Source organism: Colius striatus, chromosome W (genome assembly GCF_028858725.1).
Source record: "Colius striatus isolate bColStr4 chromosome W, bColStr4.1.hap1, whole genome shotgun sequence".
In the NCBI taxonomy this organism is placed as follows: Eukaryota; Metazoa; Chordata; class Aves; order Coliiformes; family Coliidae; genus Colius; species Colius striatus.
In genome coordinates, this window is record NC_084789.1 from 27363780 (window position 1) to 27381312 (window position 17533).

General features: G+C 44.8%; 1 pseudogene; it reads right to left on the bottom strand.

The window, feature by feature from the left end:
* Positions 1-7230: 7230 nt before the first annotated feature.
* The window catches only part of LOC133628405 (V-type proton ATPase 116 kDa subunit a 1-like), a 30414-nt pseudogene continuing 20111 nt past the window's right edge, over positions 7231-17533 (bottom strand).

The following is a 17533-nucleotide window of genomic DNA, read 5'->3' on the forward strand; positions in this document are numbered from 1 at the left end:
TCACAGTACAAACAAGCACAGTGTTTCAGGAGCCTCACAAGAAACACTTTCCATTGCCTGATCCACTAAAAAAAATCAAAGTCTCTGTAGGAATCTAGTGTCAGCAATCTGTAGATCAATTTAATATGATTCAGGAGAAATAGTTTTATGAAGCACAAAAAGGAATCACGACAAACTCCAGAGATGCTGGTATTTCAGCTGGCAAAAATAGCAATTTCCCAAAAGAGCTCAGGAGGGAGACATTCAGAAAAAGAGCTTTCTACTCCTCTCTTCTGCTACTTGCCCATGCAGATACACAGACTTCCCTGCAGAGGAATCCCTGGGATAAGCAGGATTTTCCGTGTGGGAGGATGGGCTCCTTGCCAACATGCTCCAGTTTTTCAGGAACCCTGATAATCTCCATAAGTATCCTGTGATTAAGTGACTATTCTGTAAGCAAAGGGAAATCAGAGGCAGAGGGTTAGGTATCTGAGTCACACAGAACCTACTGTAAATGAAATTTTAACCCTGATGATTAACTGTTCCAGCTGGCCCTGACAACTGAAAGCTCCTTTTGGACACACTCGGTTACAACTGGCCACAACTGGATGCCTAAAGCTCAAGCAGAAGCTGTTGTAAAGTTAGGGAACTGGTGAAAAGACTTATTTAACCAAATAATCATAGACAGAAACACAGAACACTCAAGCCATAAGATCATCCAGGATCCAAGGTCCTTTTGTGAGACATTGCTCTTTCCAGGATTGCTGACTATGACAACTCTGCTGCTAAACTTTGCAGTGTGTGTCACCCATCAGGAATTAAGTTCTGCAGAAGAATTTACCAGACAGTTAGCACTGCACTCTAAATAAACAGTCTAGAAAGCTTTCTGCCAGTCAGCATTAAAGAAAATCCTCTCTTCAGCTTTTTTTTTCTTTCATTATTATTAATAATGAGCTTAAGTATTTGTTGTAGTTCAGTGGATTTTCCAACCCAACAGAGCCATAGAACACCCACATTGTCTGGAAAACAAGTCAGAACCCAGTCCTGTGTGAAACAACTGCAGAGACAGTCACTGAGCAGGAACTTTAACTTTCCTTTAGCGTGAATACAAATGTCTCCTCAGTGCTTGTGTTCTGAACAGTGTGTGCCAACAATAGGGGTTGGCTGTGATTCGGGATGTTTGTGCAGAGGTTGTTTCAGTTGGTCTTTCCCAAAAAGGACAGCACTGTGAGTGATCTTGTCCAGTGCTTACAGGAGACTGCCTTTTAGAGCAGCAGCATGCTCTTATGGCTGCACTAAAGACAAGCTCTGGCTGATGACCTTTCCAATTGAAAAGTTCTGGCAAGCAGGTGGGGAGGGGGTCCAGCACGCCCACACCTGTGGAAAAACAGCCTTCCCCATTGGGTGACCACAGGCCAGGAGCTCTGCCTGGGCAGGGTCTGCCTGCCCATTCTCAGCTTACAGATGAGAACAGCTGTCCACAAAGTGCCTCAATTGCTGCTTTTTCTGTATTCTGCAGGGTGGTAGGGGACTGACCACCTTTTTTGTGGTTGAAATCTATTTCAGTGTCCCCACATAGACCCTCAGCACTCTCCAACTTGGCTGTTCAGAACCAGACATGGTGTGAGCTCCCTGCCTTCAGCTGCCCCTAACAGCACTGCTGCTGATCCACCTCACTGCCTCTACACGTCTGAGCTCCTTCTAGGGATGTTTATGGACCAGTGGCGAACAGCTCAGGCAACCCACAATAAAAAAAACCCACATTTGTGTCTGTCTCAAGCCCATGAAGGGCTACCAAGATGATCAGGGGACTAGAACATCTTTCTGATGAGGAAAGGCTGTGGGATTTGGGGCTGTTTAGCCTGGAGAAGAGAAGGTTGAGAGAGGACCACATCAACTCTTCTAAGTACCTAAAGGGTGAATGTCAAGAGGATGAGGTAATGTGGAAGAATTTCTGTCTGAAAGAGGCCATGGCCTGGTAACAGTGAACAACCCATGCTTTGAGAACTAATGTGCGGATTGTCCTTGAGCCCTTCTCGACTGTGAGAAAAGAAGAAAGAATTCCTACATGATAACAAGCTTGAGCAAGGCAGAGGCTGAAGCAGTATGTGAAACTGCAAGGCTTATCTCAGAAAGCGCAGCTGGCTTTTAGAGAAAGGAACAATTAGAAGTAATGTAAATATGCTAGCTTTGCTGCTGATTATAAAACTCTGTTGCTTGTTAGTAAAATTTGAGTTATGACCTTAACCATATTGGTGTCTATCATTTCTCTGTGGTGCTCTGTCTGACAAGGTAACACTTTTTTTCTCTAGTGTACAGGGACAAGGGGTAATGGACATAAGATGGAACACAAAAAGTTCCACTTAAACACAAGGAAAAACGCCTTTACTGGCACAGGCTGTCCAGGGAGGGTGTGGAGGCTCCTTCTCGGGAGGTTTCCAAACCCACCTGGACACATTCCTGTGTCCCCTGATGGCGGGGAACCTGCTTTAGCAGGAGGTTGGGCTGGATGAGCTCTGGAGGGCCCTTCCAACCCCTACCATTCTATGATTCTGTGAAGTGCACCTATCTAATAGAGGAAGCTACTGATGCTACACCCAAAGGAGAGAACATACTGAAATCTTTTCCCAGAGCAGACCACCATAGCTTTTGGTGATCTGTGCTTGCCAAATCTGTTGTCACGTATGGCCAGGACTCACGTTCTCCACGCTAATGGAGGTGGACTAGGGGTGGGAGACTGGCTGAGAAGCACTTGGGGAAGCAGGGCCAAGTCTGAACAACCTGGTTTGACTGCTCCCAGTTCTGGAACTGAACCCCCTACTCATTTAGCACCAACCTCTCTCCTACAGAGCAATACAAACTCTAACCTTCACAACTCTGAATTAACCTGATTTGCTTTGTATTATGCCTGCTGCTACCCATTCTTTCTAGCTGTGACCTGGGCTTGGGACATATCCTAGGGAGATGTCATGGTTTTGTGTGGAGCCATTTCTGGTAAGGGGGAAGGGGCTGTAAAGATGGCTCCTGTAAGAAGTTGCTCAAATATCTCCCCAGCTCTGAGCCAGACCCACTTCTGAGGCTGAGCCAATTAGACGCCTCCACAATCACTTTTTAAGAAGAAGCCAGAAGAGGAGGCTTCTTCCTGTTCCTTCCTTCTTCTGTCCCTTCTTTTCTGGCTGGTGGTGGTGCAAGGAGTTGGGAGAGAGAGAGAGAAGCAATCATGCAGACTCCAAGTTCAGTGAGGAAAGAGAGAAGGAGGTGTGCTGGAGCAGAGACTCCCCTGCATTCTGTCGAGAGGATTGGTGAAGCTGTGATTTGTTGGCACTTTGTAAAAGACCCCGCATCAGGGGCAGTGACTATGGCCAGAGGAGGCTGTGTCCCGTGGGAGGGACCCCATACTCACAGAAGCTGTAACTGTGGGGAAGTACCGACACCAGAGCAGTTCGTTAAGGACTGTGTATTGGAGCAAGTGAAGAATGCAAGGAGTCATTCTCTTCTGAGAAAAGCGGCAGAGCCCATCAGTGAGAGACTGACCACATCCACCCATTCCCTACCCCCACCCCCCCTCCCCGAGCCATTGAAGGGGAAGGAGGTAGAGATATAGCAGTGAGCTGGGCCCAGGAAGAAAGGAGGGATGGGGGAGGGAGATCCAAGTGCTGGTTGTAATTTTCTCATCATCCTGCTCTGGTTTTGCTCTCAGTCGAGTACTGGAGTCTGTTTTGCCTGGAACCGTAATTGGCAGCGAGCCCTCCCTGCCCTTGTCTCAATCCACAACATCCTTGGTTATCTTTTTCCTCCCATCTCGCTGGGGCCTCTGCCATCCTAAGAAGTGTGGGAGTGGATGGGGGACAGTGAGCAAGAGACTGTCATGGTGCTTCATTGCTGGCTGGGCAAAACCACAACAGGAGAATAGCTTCTGGTTCCAAATCAGGCTTAAAACTGAGCCTAAAATGCTGCTTTATACAGGAAAACAGCTCCACTGGAACCGTATTCCTGCATCAACCCATGATCCAAGTTACAAACTACTCCTTGAATCCAAGTTACAAACTACTCCTTTTGGGCATAGTCTGTTTGCTCACATTAGAAGAATTGACCTTTAAAAAAAAAAAGTAATCTACTTTAACCTAAACATTAATGTCAAGTTACATTACCGAAAAGTAAATAGAGAGGTAAAAAATTTCAGAGCAGTGATGTTACAGTGAAAGGAGTTAACAGACAGCTACTGAGCTCCCAGATCTTGCGATCTTGGCAGCACTCAAGAGTGCTTCTTCCACCCCAGAAAAACCCAAACTGGTGAAAAAATGCATCCTTTTTGAAGAAGCACAAACTAAATCTTCCTCATTTGGGACTGACGGGCAGAGCACATTGAACAATCTGTGCTTTTTAACCCACCAGTAAGACACATGCTAAATTCTTCCTCCTTTCCAGGAAGGCTGAACCACCCACACCTTCAGAATTCCTGATAGGTGACTCTTCTCTCACAGCCAGAAAATCCAATCTGCTTGTCCCAGGACAGCTGTATTTGACACCTCTCCCCCTCTCTTCTAAAAAGGGAACATCTACTATTAGAAACACCCTGATTTCATGTTCAGAAGCAAGAAGGAATGTTAACAATATGTTCTTCTGAACAATTACAGGTGCCTTCCTCTCCACTGTGATAAGAAAAATCCAACTAAACCCAAATAATTTCAGCAGATGATTTGCAGGCTGAAACACTGCCTTAAAATTGCTTTTCAGACTCTGAGCTTCAACAGTTTTACAAGTTTGAAATTATTTTTAGGGAAAAATATCACTTCATTAAGAGCTTCAGTTCTGCAGTTCCCCAGGAAGTGCCTTGCACTGGTTTGCAGTGCAACAGGGGTCCATGTGCTTACTGCTGTTGCCCAGCTGGGTTTCTCTGTTTTTCATTTCAGTGACACACATCTTCCCTTGACATGTTTCCAGACAATATTTTTAATCGTCCTTTAGAGATAGCCTGGCAGTGTGAAAAGCCATCTCTTGGCTGAGCTGCAGCCTCCAGTTTGCACTTGTTCCAGGGTGCTCTGTGAGTGGTATCTGCACATGCAGTTTGTAGTTGTTAACACGAGACAGGTATCTCCAGGGGGGGGAAAAAAAAAAAAAAAAGCTTTCTTATCTGAGCCAATTTCTTTGGGTAAAAAGGAAAACACAGCCTGCCAAGAAGACATTCAGAACTGTTCATCTGTTATTGCTCAGAAATGTGCCATGCAGCACTGTAAGTGCAGAGAAAGAACAAGACTTTGAAAATCCACTAATGCACATGTAATTGCAGATCAAAACCAGAGTGCTGCTCCCTCCCTGCTCCTCTCAGACTGCTAGCAGTAACACCAGGCAGGGTCTGCAGAGCTCCTTTTTTTCACACTGATGCTACTGTGTTGTACAGTGACAGCAGGATGAGGAAACACTAGCCAGTCAGCAAGAAGTTCAAGTGACTGGTATGAAGATTTCTAGACTGGATGCCAGGAAAAACAAAAGCACTATCCAGCAGCCATTTTCGCCCCCCTGGGCTCCCTCAGCACAAAATGGCTACACCTCTGAATCCCTGGGTGAAGCTCAACTAACTCGAGCTACAAAGATCCAGGTGCTGCAGCACACTCCAGCCTGCACTCCACTAAGTGCCAAAAGGGAGGGCAAAAGGACAAAGTCTTCCTTTCCCAGAAGCATCAGCAAAATGCAAAAAGGCTGATTTCTTTCTTTTTTTTTTTTTTTTTTTTTTCTTTAAAGGCACTGGCTTCCTTTGTAATTTGCAGAACTACTTTTCAAAAGTGCTTACTACAACTTTTCCTTCCTATTTCATGGGACTTGATTTTGTTCATCTGACCTACCAGGAAAGAAGCTGCCTTAAGAGAAAGCAGTGACCTGATACAGAGGCACAGACATACTCTCCTACACTTGAGGCTGAAGAGAACCCTAGGGAGCAATACCTGTTCCCAGGTTGCTCCTTTGATCCCACCAGTGCACTAACCAGAGAACCTGAAGTGGAACAATGAGGGCTCTTAAATAAAGATTAGAGAAAGCTCTTGAATACTTTCCATACTTGAGTGCAGAGAAAGCGATGAGTGCTCTAGTGAGTAATTCTTCCTTGTTTACTGTCTGTCTGGCACACACAGGAGTTTAATAATCATGGGAAAGGGGCTACAAAAGCATCTGCCAATAAGCAAGACCAGCAAGAATTTCCTACCATTCTACAGCATCCCAAAGGGCAGAGAGGCAAAGCTGCCGCTGTTCAGTGCGAGGTCTTAGGGAGACCAGCAAGACCATGTGAAGGAAATTGCAGTCAGTTGCCCTTGCACACTAAGCAAAATAAACATGAGAACCAGGCAAAAGACAGACCAAGAAGCTTCTACTGAAAGTCACAAGCAAACTCATCCAGCTAGCACAACCTTCCCATACCACTGTTCACGAGGCTTTAGTCTAATTTATTTTTAAGCAGAGATCAGTTACTCCCCACAATTATATATTAAATCAGGAAATACTCTATCACTAGAAACAAGACTGAAATCTCTGACTCCTTTAAAGACTTTCTGCTGTCAGAGCACAGCTGCAGGACATTTAGATGTCTAGTTAAATTTGTGGTACTCCAGCGCACTTCTGAACATTGTCTCAGTATTATCCACTTGTAGTGGGTCTGGGATGCTAGTGATTTTCCACAGCAGCTCTTGCAGTGTTGTGCTTACTGTTGGTATTGATAGCACATGAATGTTATGACTACTGCTCACACAACATCAAGGCTATCCCTCCAGCATTCCTTCCCCCATCTTCACCAATAGCTGTGGGTGGGCACAATCTTGGGAGGGACTGCCGCGAAGTTTTCGGCTCTTGGCCTAAAAAACAGACTCGAAGTCTGCAAACCAGGCTCGAAGCCTGAAACCAGGCTCGAAGCCTGAAAAATGAACCAGGCTCGAAGTCTGAAAACCAGGCTCAAAGCCTGAAACCAGGCTTGAAGCCTGAAAAATGAACCAGACTCGAAGTCTGAAAAACCAGGCTCGAAGCCTGAAAAACCAGCTCTAAGCCTACTTCATGCGGCAATCAACCCAGGGTCCGATTCTCAGCTGGGTGGGAAAAAATCAGTCCTACTCAATGTGAGTGATAGCAGAAATCTTCTTCTTTATTGAAAGCAGGCTCTAACTTATATACACAGCAGCTTCAAAGCTAGCTCAGTAACAGCAGCTAATAGATTACATTTTCATGTTCATCCTACTTGCGGTTTCTGCAATAAGCAAGCTCCCTCACATTTTCCCATCTTGTTTTTCCCCAAAGTTGTTTTCCACTTTTAACTGTTAGCTGAAAACAGCCCGACCTTGAGGGAGCAGAAAGCGGCCTGCTGTCTGCGCTGACTACGTGACAGCAACTGCTTTAACCATGGTTCTGACTCTGGTCTTGATTGTGCATTAAATTCATATAACTAGAGCTCAGGCTGCCTTGCCCCAACGGGCCTAGCATTATACCCCGGGATCCATGTCCATGCTCCCTTAACCATTCCTCCACAAGGGACCATGGCCAGGACAGTTGACCCAGGCTGACCAAGGAGATATTCCACATCATATGACGTCAACTCAGTAATATAAACTGGGGGAGAGGAGCAGGAAGGGAGGGCAAGATTCATTTTTGGCCTTCCAAAAGCAACTGTTACGCGTACCAAAGCCCTGCTTCTCAGGAGGTGGCCGGACATCACTGCTGATGGGAAGTAGAGAGTAACATCTTTATTTGCTTTTGCTTCGCTTCTTGCATGCGCAGCTTTGCTGCTTCTTTATTAAACTACTTTTAACTCAACCCACGAGACCCATTTTCTCCCCTCCCTGGCTTGCTGAGGAGGTGGGTGATAGAGTGGCGTGGTGGGCACCTAGCATCCAGCACTACCTCCATTTTACTTTCCTGTGTAAGAGTCTATACAGTTTTCTAGAAGACAAATTTTCTGCATAATTCATGTGACATCAATTTCCCTACTATGAAGAGCTTTGAAGTTCCTGCATGTTCCAGTAACTCACCAGTGCAAACGAAGAGCATGGAGAAAAGCAGACAGTCCCTCCACGACCAGGAGGATTGCTACTGTCAGGGTAGCAAAAGCAGCAAATATGAAGAAGAGGCCAAAGCCTCTCATACTGAGACCGATGTGGATCACCATGGTCCACAGGACCTCCAAGAGCTCTACCAGGAGATAAAGGGAACAGGGCTCATTTCAGAGCATTCAGCAAGAATGGAGGGTTGTTACAGTTTACTTATAAAGCAAAAAATAAAGTCAACCAAACTCTTACTACAATGAGGTGGGAATTAGGAGGGACAACAGCTTTTGTAGTCAAGTATATCAGGACATTGCCTCCAACAGACAGTGCAGGGCAGGCTCCTTGCTCAGCAGCTCTTTGATTTATTCAGTGCTTTCAGCATCATACCTCCCTCCCAAAGTGCAATGCAAGTAGATGCTGGTGTTTAGACTTAATTAGTCCCAGCTCTGTCCTTTTCCAGCAGTGCTTGACAGTTGAGCTCCCAAAAGTTATATGTGTTCCTTTCACCTACTGCCTGCCCAGGGTGATGAGAGACATGGAGGATCCTAACCTCATCTCCCTGAAGAATACTCACATGCGTGGGCTAAGCTGAGAGCCCAGAGCCTCAAGTAGGATGCAGTGTTTGAAATGCACCCCAGGCAATATTTGATGGTGTGGATAGCCTGGTACACCACAGTATCAGCAAAGTCAAACTGCAAAGGGAACACAGAAAATGAAGAGAGTCAAGAGCCTTGCAAGAGGCTATCTGGCTGGGGAAAATGAGCACACTACCTGGTGCTATGATCAAAGGCACGGTGTTTGGAGTTCAGCCACTGATATTGGCTTCTGGTTTAGCGTGTCAGTTTTATAAATGAAAAAATGAATTCTCTTGTCTTGCCAGGTTTTGCATAATGATAGTTCACTGCTGCAGCTTTCATGTTATCACATTGGAGCATGTGAAAGTATGATATTACCAATTTGGCCATGGACTTTGCCAGGAAAAGACTATTCAGCAACAAGATGGTATTCATGTGAATTCACTAGTAAATTGTGTGAAGGTGACAGTATTCCACATCCACACTGTGTGGGTACCTCTGCTACAGTATCAACAAGAGCATTTTGCAAGGTATGAACTTGTCCTTTTTGAAAGTAAAAATAGCGCATAAAGCAATCTTGAAAAAGTCACATCTCTGCACCATTCATTGTCAAAGTCTCTGTGTCTTGGTAATTTTATGAAATTTAAAAAGAACAACTTATAAGGAAGTCTGCCATGTAGGACAGATTCTTATTGTGCAGCTTGGGAAAGCATTCCTTACATTTTGGATTTAATCCATGCTTCAGAAACTGCTCATATTTAAGTGAATATGTTTTAAGTACATCAAGTGGCTAACGCTCTAGGCATGTTGCCACTACCGGCAACATCACCAGGCTGCCTGCACAGATCATTCAGCCCACCACCGCTGAGGGGACAAGATCACTGCATACTCAGTATGAATGATGCTTTATTCCAACTAATTGCTTGCGCCATGTGCTTTTATCTGCTAACACAAGCACCTCCTTTCACTCCATCCCGTGCCTGCCTCTTCTGTACCCTCCACCTCTCACGTTACAACCCGAGTTCTTCCGGACACATACAACATCTCCTCCTCCCTAAGTTCGATGACTCCAGCATCTTGTGGCAAGGGCTGATACATAATGTGTCTGCCCAGCACACGTGCTAGCTGAGCCAATTGTGGGAAGATATAAACAGGTGCTGGTCATGTTCCATTTCACTGCCCAATCTCGCCAATAGTTGAGTGACCCCAGCTGGATCTGCGCCACAGCGAGCACTCCAAAGAACACGTCAGCCTGCAAAAGAGACTCAATAGACCGTTAGACTTGTATTTCTGGTTGTATTCATTTCGCCGGGACCCACTGCTGGGTTCCCTCCTTTTTACACAAGCATACCCTCAGCCCAGGCATCTAAGCTTCCACCCCGATTCCCAGTCCCCAGTGTCGATTTGCCGTAATTTGACTGCTGGTAATTTATCTACTGCTACCGGTTCTTGCTCCCTAAAGTGTACTTGCGCTGGTATGGGTCCTGATCCTCGAACAAAATGGTTAAGGACGTACAGACAGTGCATTAAAATATTGTGTTGCCTATCAGGGGGAATTCTATGTCCCATGGTCCCCCTCCCCCAAGACGGTTGAGCTGTACTTTAAGAGTAGCGTGAGCGCATTCAACGATTGTCTGTCCCTGGCTATTGTAAGGGATACCATGCACTAATTTAATCTGCCAGGTTCGATAGAATTCTTGTGTCATATGGGAGGTGTAACAAGGCGGGTCCCGATGACCTCCAAGGGAGGAGGCTCCACAACCCCTGGGCAGCCTGTTCCACTGCTCCATCTCCTTCACAGTAAAATAGCTTGCTTTGTTTTAAGTGGAATCCTCTGTGTTCCAGCTTCATCCCACCACCCTTTGTCCTGTTGCTAGCTACAATAGAAAAAAGGATGTCCCAACCTCCTGACTGCATTGTCTCGGCATAGTCCAACCCCTTTTTTCTTCGCGGCTGCATGCTATCACGCTTGCCTATCAAATGCATCTCAACATCCTCCCCATACTCCGTCCCCTCCTCCTCCAGGCGTCATCTTTAGTGGCCAGTGACGCAGTTGATACACCTCATTTCTCCCATCCCACTTCCTTCAGGCGCCATCTTTAGTGGCCCGTGGCGCAGTTGATTTTTCTCCTTTCTAGGCACCGCCCGCCCTGGCGCCATCCCCGGAGGCGCAGCCGGTATTACTCTCTCCTGTTTTTTCTTTTTCTTTGTCTCCCCCGCGTGCCCGATGAAGCCCAGTCTAACACGGGGTCGCGCCTCCCCACTCTCCCCTGATCATCCTGCGCCATACCCCTGCCCGACTCCGCCCACTCGGCATTCCCCGTCTGCATCCCTCTGCAACTCGTCCCAGGGGTAACCCGGCGGGCTAAGCGCAACTGGGAAGCAGCTCTCCCGTGGGGGCTCTGCTCCGGGGCCGCACTCCTCACTCTCCTCCTCGCTGTCAAGTTTATCACATTCCATATCCCCACACAGTGACGGACCTGTCTGCGCCCCCAGATTCTCCACATCCACGCTTGTTTGAGCCTCCTGATCGCTACAAGCTCTCTCCTCTGTCTGCGCTTTCCTTTTTTCCGCCCCTCCCCCCAGATAGCTTCCTGTGCCGACAATCAGAACTGTTTTTCCTCTGCTGCCTTAGAGTCCTCTTAATCTCCCCCCATGCTTTAAGATGCTGATCCATCCCCTTGGTCCCTGCTAAAGCAGTCTGTAACATCTCTTCCTCTACTGCCGTCCATATCTGGACACTTAGTAACTCTGTAGGTGCCTGTACCACACCCCACCTCTGCATCCATAGGATGCACATGGTCGTGGGTGCGCGATGAATCTGCTCGCCCACCTCAAGGGCCACCGCCTTGAATACCTTAATCACCTGTTCCAACTGTGCCATGGCCGCAGACATCCTGCGTTCTGCCGATCATGTCGGGGTCACCATATGTTGCCACTACCGGCAACATCACCAGGCCGCCCGCCTGGATCACTCAGCTCATCAACCGCTGAGGGGACAAGATCACTGCATACTCAGTATGGATGATGCTTTATTCCAACTAATTGCTTGCACCATGCGCTTTTATCTGCTAACACAAGCATCTCCTTTCACTCCACCCCGTGCCCACCTCTTCTGTACCCTCCACCTCTCCCATTACAACCTGAGATCTTCCGGACACCTACAACATAGGCATGCACAGAAAGCTATTTATATTCTTATTTCTCCCCTAGTATAATCCACAAGCTAAAGATTTCAAATACTTAAGTTAAATTAGCTGTCAAAAGTCTAATACTTTCTCCACAGAACGTGAACTTCAAATTTCTTTAATGAAGCCTGCCCCAGTGAATAGTATCCCTTCCCAATGGTCCACATACATATGAAAGCAAAACTGTCTGTAGTCTTACCACCTCACCCTCTGTAGGCTTGAAAACATAAGTTTACATTTAGTGCATTGTATCAATCACATTAATCATGAAAACATTCAATCATTCTCTCCTAAACACAACACAGTAAAGCATTGACACATCACATGCATTACAGAGGCAAGATACTGCTGGAGAATTAAGAGGTATCAGAATATTCCCAAACTAAGTGAGATCAACTACTTTTTCTTCTCTACCAGTGGTAAGGCAAAGTAATTAATATTACTCCCAACAGTCAAAATGAACCTATAAGCAAGATTTCACTGCTGCAGAAATACAGTCCTGGGTTTTGGCTGACACTGGAGAAGGAGGTAGCACAACCATGCTGCACTTCAGCCACAGTGAAAGGTGCATATGTCATCTGGGAGTACTGTGTAACTCCCACTGTGTAGCCCCTCACATGGTGGTTCTTTGTAATGGGAACACACAGAGTCACATTTCCCTTTGTATGAAAATTACGTTGTTCTTTTGGAGTCCAAGGAATGACCATGAGATGGTCTGTATAAAAACTGCTATGAAAACACTTCAGTGAAAATGTTACTATTGAAACAATTTAGAAATCAGTACCTACAGCAAGTGTGCTGCCCTGAGAGGAGGATGGTCAGGTGCTTGCTTACCTCTTTCCCCCTCCTCAGAATGGGTAGATAACTGGTCATGCTGAATGATCTCAGCATCCTCCTCAGTTGGTCCATTGCTCACCCGGATCCCAACGAAGTTGTGCATTCCCTAACACATGCAGAAAAAGAAAGAGCAAAGTGTTGTTTGTGTTTTACTGCAAGAGCACGTTTCTTATGACTTCACGTGCAGCAGCAGCTCACAGAAGAAAATGAAATATTAAGGCTCAGGTTAAGTCAGCTGTGCAACTCTATTTCCCAGCTTGGATGGGAAAGATTCTGATTCCTGTTTGGGCTGAGAAAAAAAAGCCTGTCTGAACGAATACTTGATACATTTCTATGATTCTACAAAGTAGAATTTTAAAGTAGAAAAAGTAATTGCAATCCTCAGGAAAAAAAAGGCACATCTCTCAAGAGGATATTTGCTGGCGCTGATGTGAAACAGATCTACGTTTTTGCCCAGCAGCTGTTGGACAAACACTGAAACACCACTAGTGTTGTAAATGAAAGGAGTCGCATAGTGGTAACCCATAGCAGAATGGGCTGATAGAAATACACATAAACACACTTGCTCTTCAGGCATACTAACACCACATATGGGAGATCAGACTTTCTCTTAATTGGAAATTCTACGTTGTGCAAGCAGTTCATTTTTAGACATTTTTTGTGACATTCAACATCTGACCCTCAGCTGTAACTCTGTTGCATTCCAAATAGAAAAGAATAATCCACAAACTGAGTTGAAACACTGACAGAGTCAGGAGTTCCTCTCACCTGACAACTGTAACCACTGCATGGTTCACAACTGATTTACAGCAGACTTCCTCCTCCATACCATCCCACCACCAAGGAAGGATGCACAAACCTGTGAATCATCCCACAGTGTCCTCCAAGTCTGCTTTTATTTTAGGCCGAGCTATACACATTTACCCAAAATGCCAGATGCAAATTAAAGATTTAGTCAGGTTTCCAAAACATTTATGCTCTGAATATAGAAATAACATGGAAAAAAAAGAAGGACAATGCTTTTATTAGTATTTTCAGCATCTTTGAAACACTACAAGTTACTGATGACTAGTATCAGTATTCTATTTCTGTATTTCTAGCCAGCATAAATTTGTACTTTTGCAGCTTTTCCCCTCACACTCAAGTTCTATTTGTTCTCTTCAAACCACCCAGCTTAAACACAGCTTCAAAGGCTCTGATCATTACTTCTAACCACATCTCATACAAAGGCCTTCCCTCATAGCTCCTTGTATCGAGATGCACTTCATATGCCAGAGGGATTATGCATAAAAGATACATTTTCATTTCTGACATTTCTGTGAGGTTATTTAAAATGTCATGATAGAAACACTGGCCAACAGTTAAAAAGTACCTTTGACACTTGGAGTGCCCAATGTGCTTCACACAGTTTGTGGGATTTATGCTTCCTGGTTAGACATGCAGCATTCACAACTAAAAACAAGTGGAAATATGCAGTACTGGGGAAGAGGCCACTTTCTGGGAGGTGCTGCAGCCTTCACTCTGCCAGAAAGCTTTGGCAGTAAAGGGCTATCTATAGGTTTAGACACAAATAAGTAGAAACAACTGCTACTGAGAGGATTGTTTGTGCACAAACATTTTATAATAATTTCAAGTAAAAGTGTCTACAAAGGCACATATGTCAAAAATCCAGTAACTCCTGATATGAAGCTGTTGGGAGGCCATCACATAGACATGACGTTTGGGAACACATAATGCAAACAGAAATGCTTCACTGAGAAGAATCCTAATCTATTCTTAAACAAATATGCAAGAAAAGGGAAAAAGGGGAACTTAACCTTGGGGGATATGGTAGCAAGGTATTCCTGTGATGCTCTGAAGGTTTTGATTTCAGCAGCACTCCTGCAAAGAAGTGTCTCTGCATTCTGTGCAGACATAGCTATTATCCTTCAGCCTGGTAGTTCTTCCAGAATGTATCTATTTTGATGAAACTTTGCTCTTTCCAAGGAAAAGTGTTTTTCACCCTAAATGTGCAGTTGTCATTTACTTATGAAATTCAAGATACATTCCATGCTCTCTTGATAATTAGACAGAAAGCCAACTTCCATCTTTAAATTCATCAGCTGATTTTTAAATCTGCTCACTGTTGCAGCCGCTGCTGCCTCTAGTGCCTGTTTGTTCAGGATTGTGCTGACTTGGGCCTCCACAGGCTGCCCTTCCTGATAGTGAATGGAAGCAAAGAAAGGGAGGAAGAGGAAAACAAAAAAAAAGGGAGTGGAAGGGACATGGGAGGATGAAAGATGGTAAGAGAAGGGAGAGGGAGTGCCTTTAACTGGGCTGATCTTTGACTCGCTTAACATCCTAAAAGCTGTCTGCCATAAACGCAGGGAGAATTTTCAAGTATCTTCAAGTGCATGTGTGCCAGGTTCCTGCATTTATATAAAAGATACTTTACAGTACAGTTGGAAACCTAGGGAGTATCACAGAAAGCTACCTCTCACATAATAACTGCATAAATGTCTTTATTTTTTTCCTTTTAATTGCTATTTTTTACCAACCAAACTGCTTAAATGAACACAGCTAAGTCTGCCAGCCAATTAAGCTCACATCTCTGCTTTTACACTATCAGCCTAGCAAAGGCACAGAAGTGTATCCAGCAACCAGCAAGACAGTGTTCCTAAATCAGCTGACAAAGCCCAAGCCAGACTCATCTTTTATATCATTACCAGCATAAAGGGTTTTTAAGAGCAGGTATGATGCTGGATCCAGGTCCGAGGGGCCGGCAGGCAACACTTTTTCTCCAGTACAACACACCTGCCTTTATGCCTCAGAACATGCAAAAACATTTTACAGATCCCAATGCAGTGTAAACCTACATATCCAAGATCAAGATGGAAAACATAGCTTTTCAACCATAATTAGTTTTCATACTGGAAATATAAGAGTTAGTCACCCACCAAGTGCTTTCTCCTTAAATACTGATGGAGAAGGACCAGAGGTTTAGCTACTAGCATCCATGGCACACACAGCAATGCCACCATCACAAGGAAACACTGGAGGCCTTTCTGGAAAAGAAATAAGTCTCAGATGATTTAGTGGCAGTTCATGCTCAAACACACAAAACCTAGCAAGAGGTCCTGTGAACACTGAACAACTGAACTTCAAGAGTGTGTGGATGCTTCAGTATCTCTCTCTTTTCCAGGGACAGAAAGATGTGCTGTACTTAATGCCTGCTTGCAGCTGCCGTATCTGACTGTACACAGCATGTAATGCTGATATTGGTTTGTTTAGATTAGGGAAAAACCTAAAAGATTCTGCAGGGAATGAGAATTTGGCAGATGTCTGACAGTGCTGGGCAGAAATGGCATTTAGTGTCTTAGCTAAGCTTAGAGGCACCACATTACAGATGCAGGACAATATTCCTAATCATTTTCCACTAATGTTGTGGAGTCAAATGACATGTTCAGACTGATATAAATCCCTGCTATAGGGATTATTCCTTCCTTCTTCAACATTACATAGTGTCAGGCTTTGGAAATGAAGCCACATTACCTCTATCACAGAGGAAAAACATTTCACAATATTCACAATTAGTCTAAGGTCAATGAAATACTCTAATTTCATGAAGCATCTCTGATTTTATTCTAGCAAGAGCATGTGCTTGCCCTTTATAAGGCACCTTATTACTGGTATCACTATAGGAGAAGAGAAACATGTTGATAAAATGTATTAAAAGGCTTGGTGCATCCTTTGATGCGTGAGCATCATAGGCAGTCCATTTGTAGAAAATGAGAATAACAAGGTATCCAAAGAGTGAGGCTACAAGAAAAAAGGAGAGTTGTAATATTCCATTTGGTTAGCATTGAGCATAGGTAGGGCAAACACTTTTAATGAGAATGTCAAAGAGTGTCTTTGGAACAAAGGTGTGAGAGCTCAGCATTTAAATTGCTGGGCCTAAACACAGAATCCTAGAATGGAGGGAGTTTGGAAGGGCCCTCCAGAGCTCATCCAGCCCAACACCCTGCTAAAACAGGTTCCCCTTGATCAGGGGGGCACATGAATGTGTCCAGGTGGGTTAGGAAACCTCCTGAGAAGGAGACTCCACATCCTCCCTGGGCTAGGGCTCCCTCACCTCAACATCAAACAAGTTTTTCCTTGTGTTTAAACGGAAATTTTTGTGTTCTAGCTTGTGCCTGTTACTCCTTGTCCTGTCACTAGTCAACACGGAACAAAGACTGGTCCCATCCTCTTGACATCCACCCTTTAGGGATTTAACAGCATTGATAAGGTCCCCTCTCAGCCTTCTCTTCTCCAAGCTAAACAGTCCCAGGTCCTGCAGCCTTTCCTTATCAGAGAGACGTTCCAGTCCCCTCAGCATCTTGGTAGCCCTACACTGGACTCTCTCCAGCAGTTCCCTGTCTCTCTTGAACTGGGGAGCCCAGACACAGTAACTGACGCATATAGAAACAACTGCATTGCACCCTCTGGTCAGAAGGTTAAAGTCTGATGCATTTCTGCATCTTAAATTAATGCACACACAACACTCAAAGACATTTTCCCCCCACCATGAGAAAAACAGAGCAAGGCACTTACACATGTTTGAGAAGACTCAATGCAACATCGAAGAACATGTGAATAATGCCAAGAATCACAAATATTTTCATCTTAAATGAGTTGAGGAAGACCAGTTTATTGCTGGCAATATTCCAAATCTTTGAAAGACAACAGTGAGTCAGTCAAATACCAAGAAAAACCGAGGAGAAGGAAAATGTTCACTTTCAGCTAAACAGCATTAACTCAGGAAGTATTAGGCTGTAAGAGCAGATTTTTAAAAAAAATGTTTGTCACACAGATATCTTTTTGAGTGCAAAGCTTATCTATAAGCCACAATTTCTGCATGTTACTTAAACTGTCCTCTGTGAGGACTGATTCAAACAGCCCAGAGGGATGATTT